Source organism: Delphinapterus leucas, chromosome 6 (genome assembly GCF_059928025.1).
Source record: "Delphinapterus leucas isolate spDelLeu-1000000601 "Yukka" chromosome 6, BTC_Dleu_Yukka2, whole genome shotgun sequence".
NCBI lineage: Eukaryota > Metazoa > Chordata > Mammalia > Artiodactyla > Monodontidae > Delphinapterus > Delphinapterus leucas.
Genome location: NC_143134.1, coordinates 26,804,021 through 26,809,667, shown reverse-complemented (window position 1 = coordinate 26,809,667; position 5,647 = coordinate 26,804,021).

Sequence of the window (5,647 nt, the reverse complement as noted above, 5' to 3'; positions counted from 1 at the left end):
TTCTTCTGCTAGTGTTCAGCCGGTGTTCTGTGAGAATTGTTAAATCTATAGATGTACTCCTGATGCATCCATGGAGAGAGATGATCTCCACATCTTCCTACTCCTCCGCCATCTTAACTCTCCCAATTTCTCTTTTAAGGACGCAGGGGGCTTTCCTTTCCATCACCCTACAAAGTGGGCCAACATAGTGTCTGCTCTCCAAGGGCACAGGTAACCATCACTGTTCCTTCCTGGACTGTATGTAAGTAAAGGTGTGAGGGGGCAGTGGGCAGTCTCCAGGGCACTCTGAGTGTTACCCTTGGATGCTTATTAGATGGTAGGTTGGTGGTCACCTGGAATAGCAGCATGGAGCAGCCTCTGGATGCTGTATCAGCTTCTACTCAGTTCCAGGGATTTGTCTGCAGAAGGGTCTCACCCACAGCTCTGTGCCCCCAGGTGACCCCGTCAAACCTCTTCTGTGGGGCTCACTCTTCCCCAGTAACCTTCAGGAACTCATCTCTCGATCATCTGCTGTCACTCACTTTAAGAACTGGAGTCCAGAGAGACTCAGGCTGTAGTTTCATTCATTGTTCTGAAGGTATTTCCACTGTCCATGGAGATATTAACTGTTCTTTAACATAAATATGTGTTTTTGCTATTCTCTTTTAAGATTTTATCTTTTTATGTGGTTCTCACACTAAAGACAATACTTAGTACAGAGCAGACATCTAATAATTAATTGTTTGGAAAAATCATGAATGAGTTGATGAGTCTTTAAAATATCCAAACCTCTTAAAATACAACAAAAATTTTCTTTTGCACTTTTTCATAATCGGACTTTTGCTGACGTTTTATGTGGTATCATGCGAATTTACAATCATAAACTGCTGGTACTGATTAACTCATCCTTTGGGCCCAGGTTTGTCTTGAGCACTTGAGGTGAATTTCTTCATCTAATTTGATCTTCACAACACCTCTGTAAGGCAGGTATTTACGACAATCACCGAGGGGCAGAGGTTAAGTGACTTGCCAAGGTTACCTGTCTAGTAAGCACTTAAGTGAAACAGGTTTCGAATTCAGGCAGTTTGAGGTAGGAGATGAAACTTTTAGGCTCTGAGTTATAAAACCTCTAGCTTTTTAACTTGAACACCTTTAATATTGCGAAAGATATTTTTCCTTGGTAAATATAAAATACTCTTCAATTGAAGAACTAAAATTATCATGTATTGGCATGTAAAAATTGTCTCTTAGTACATTTGAACCACAAGTATATGAAAATATTGTTTCTATAAATGCTTACATCTAATGTAAGAAAGCACTCATGATTAGTGAAAATAATATTAAGAGCTAAAGAAGAGGATATACTTTCTGGGATGGCAAAATTATGAAAAGAAGTATTGATATGATGAGGTTTCATCTTTTAAGCCAAAGAGCATATTGGCCTCAGAGATGATGAGAGACCAGTGATGGGTTCTTAGCTGTGGGCACTACCAGCCTGACCTCCACCACAATCCCCCAAGGCCTTTCATCTCTGGAGTTAGGTCTGGAAACAAAGTCATTATAAGTACAATGATGGTAAAACTAACATTGCCTTTCAACACCCTACAAACAGGACAGTGGGCTGAACACTAAACCCTAATGCCATGATCTAGTTGTCATTGTGCACAGCTCAAGCCTATCTATGTGAAGGATCAGGGTACCCTAGGAGAAAAGCCACATGGGGGTGATTAAGACTGTAGCATGGTCTCCTAGGTGGTAGTCAGAATGCTCATTGATCTGGGATGATTGAAGGACAAAATAATGTATTCTATTTTCTTTATCATTTGTTTTTGTACATGTGTATCTAATACTTATTGGAAATTTAATATTGATCTAAATTAATATAATATTTAAATCTAACATTTATTGGAAATTATTTTTATTAAAAAATCATGCAAATTATGTAAATTGAGTTCTGAAGGTCACATATTAAAACAGTTTGCCTCAGAGCTGCAAAATTATTTCAAACAATGGAGATTCTGTTTTCTCCCATAGAGTCAGCTTAATTGTCATGTTGCTAGACTTATCATACCAATAGTGGTCATAGTCATTGGATATCCTTTATATACATGATCTAGGTTTATTTATATCAGATTGCCTGTTTCTTCCTGTGTTTGGCCACTTAATTCATGTTTAAAAGAATCTGAAACTCAGAGTCATTTGCACTCAAAATCAAGAGGGCTTCATGGCAGCAAAACTTTGAATAGACTGTAATTTCTCTTGACTAGCAAGTATGAACTTACAAGTTATCATAATTCTTTTGAGAGAAATAATTATATTTAGTAGTTTATGTTTGTGTCTAGAACAGAATAGCTAAATTTTATTAGAGCACTCGGTAGAGTTTTGAAGAACAGTTTGACCACTTTGTTTTAGCTCTTGGCATGAAATGATGACTTTCACAGACACAATCCATTTCCTGATGGAGCTGATTATCTATTGGTGAAATAGCAATTTTGGAGGAGCCAAGATCTTATACATGAGCCACAAATACCTCAAGGTCTCATTTTACTTGAGCCACAGATGAACCTAAAGGCTGATGTTGAAGTATGTAAAGGAAAGTAGTAGGATGGGAAAGCAGGCAGTGGGGAAAGTGGCTTGGAGGGAGCCCCACAAAACAGGCACTTGTTCCTACAACTGTGAGGAGCAGCAAATTAATGTTGTTCATCTCCAAACACCGGTAAAAAATCCAACTTCGTTTTCAAGTTTTTCAAATTGTAGACCTCTCACCCAAATTCAACTTTCCAATTTGAGATTCTATGAAAATTAAAACAATTAATTGACTCTCTGGATTTCAGTGAGCTTCTGGACTTTAAGAATTGTTAATTTTACCCAAACATGGTAGGCAATAGAACATTTTCAGGCTTTTATTTTATCAGAAATAAAATACCCTCCTACAAAATGGTTTTAATTGAAATAAAACACTAAACTCTATCATTATGTAATCATAAATCTGAAGTCTTAAATTAAGCATAAGTTTTTGTGAAATCTTTGTACAAAGTGGCATGTTAACCACAGGCATTTAACTGACCTTTGCTAGGGCTTTTCACACCCCGATGAAAGTGACAAAAAGAGGATCAAAATATGGATAAACTTTAATTATCTTTAGAAAAATGAGAAAAATAAAGACAGTGTTATAAAGTGATTTTTAAAAAATTTTAAAGACTCCTTATTTTACTATTAGGTCTATTTTTTATTTTATATACACTGATGTATTTTTCATTTTGAAGCAGTAGTAATAACAGATACAAAAGGCATAGGCTTGAAGGTGGGATCATGATGGCAGAGTAGGAAGCTCCTGACCTAACCTTATCCAAAGGACACCCAAAATTACAACTACATACAGAACAACTCTCTTTGAGAATGACCTGAACTAGCAGAATGACTGTTCTACAATTAAGGACATACAGAAAAACAAAACACATTGAGATTCGTAGGAAGGGCAGAGACACAATCTAATCAGGACCCACAACCCTGGTGCAGCAACCCACATGCAGCAGGGGATATCACAAACATGGGGGTCCTCCCTAAGGAGTGAGAGGTCTGAGTCCCACATTGGGCACCTCAGCCCTGGGAACATACACTGGGAATATGAGCCCCCATAATATCTGGCTTTGAAAACCAGCAAAGCTTAAATATGGGAGACCTGGAGGGCTATCGAGCACCTAGAATTTTCTCTTAAAGATCTTGAGCACAAACTCACTCACTCTGAGTCCCAGCACAGAGGCAGCAATCTGAAAAGCACCTGGTGCTTTAGCCATCTTGTCAAGCTCACTCCAGCATGCCCCCAGCCTGCACCCACTTCAGCCCCAGCCAGTCCACCAAAGCCACTTGGTACACACAGTCTGCATAGCTACAAAACTCCTACATAATGCCATACCTTCAACACCAGAAGTAGTAGTTTTGCCTGATTCATAGAAACAAACACAGAAAGTCAAACAAAATGAGGAGACAGAGGAATACGTTACAAATGAAAGAGCAAGATAAAACTCCAGGAAAAAAAAAAAAAACTAATGAAATGGAGATAAGTAATTTACCTGATAAAGTGTTCAAAGAAATGGTCATAAAGATGCTCACTGAACTAGGGAGAAGAATGGAGAAACACATTTATAACTTCAACAAAGAGTTATAAAATATAAGAAAACCAATCAGAACTGAAAAGTAGAATAACTGAAATTAAAAATTCACTAGAGGGGGCTTCCCTGGTGGTGCAGTGGTTGAGAGTCCTCCTGCCAATGCGGGGGACATGGGTTCGTGCCCCGGTCCTGGAGGATCCCACATGCAGCGGAGCGGCTGGGCCTGTGATCCATGGCCGCTGAGCCTGCACGTCCGGAGCCTGTGCTCTGCAGCAGGAGAGGCCACAGCAGTGAGAGGCCCATGTACTACAAAAAAAAAAAAAAAAATTCACTAGAGGGAAGCAACCACAGATTAGATGACACAGAAGAATACATAAGTGACCTAGAAGACAGAATAGTGGAAACCACTCAATCAGAACAGAAAAAAGAATAACGAATTTTAAATATGAGGATGGTTTAAAGGACCTCTGGCACAGAATCAATTGTATTAACATTTTCATTATAGGAGTCTCAGAAGATGTAAAAATCCTCAACAAAATACTAGTATACTGAATTCAACAATACATAAAAGAATTATACATCATATTCAAGTGGGATATATTTCAGGAATGCAAGGATGGTTTAACATTCATAAATCAATCAGTGTGATAACCACATTAACAAAGCAAAGGATAAAAATCACACGATCATCTCAATAGATACACACAAAGCATTTAACAAAGTCAACATCCATTTGTGATTTAAAAAAAACTCAATAAAGTGGATATAGAGGGAACATATATCAACATAATAAAGGCCATATATGACAAAGCTACAGTCACCATCATATTCAATGGTGGAAGACAGAAAATATTTCCTCTAAGATCAGGAACAAGACAAGGATGCCCACTCTCACCACTTTTATTCAATGTAGTATTGGAAGTCCTAGCCACAGCAATCAAACAAGAAAACGAATTAAAAGACATTCAAATTGAAAAGGAAGAAGTAAAACTATCACTATTTGCAGATGACATGGACTATATATAGAAAACCCCAAAGATTTCACCAAAAATTTATTAGAACTAATATATGAATTCTGTAAATTTGCAAGATACATAATAAATATATAGAAATCTGTTGCATTTCTATACTCTAATAACAATCAGAAAGAAAAATGAAAGTAATCCCATTTATAATTGCATCACTAAAAATAAATATCTATAAATAAGTTTTACCAAGGAGGCGAAAAGACATATACTCTGAAAACTATGACATTGATGAAATGAATTAAGAAGACAGTGGAAAGGTATACTATCCTCATTGACTGGAAGAATTGATATTATTAAAATGTCTATACCAACCAAAGCAATATACAGAGTCAAAGCAATGCTAATCAAAATTCCAATGCTATTTTTCACAGAAATAGAACTGTCCTAAAATTTGTATGGAACCACAAAAGACCCTGAATAGCCAAAGCAATCTTGAGAAAGAAGAACAAAGCAGGAGGCCTCATGCTCTCTGATTTCAAACTATACTACAAAGCTATAGTAATCAAAAAAGTATCATACTGACACAAA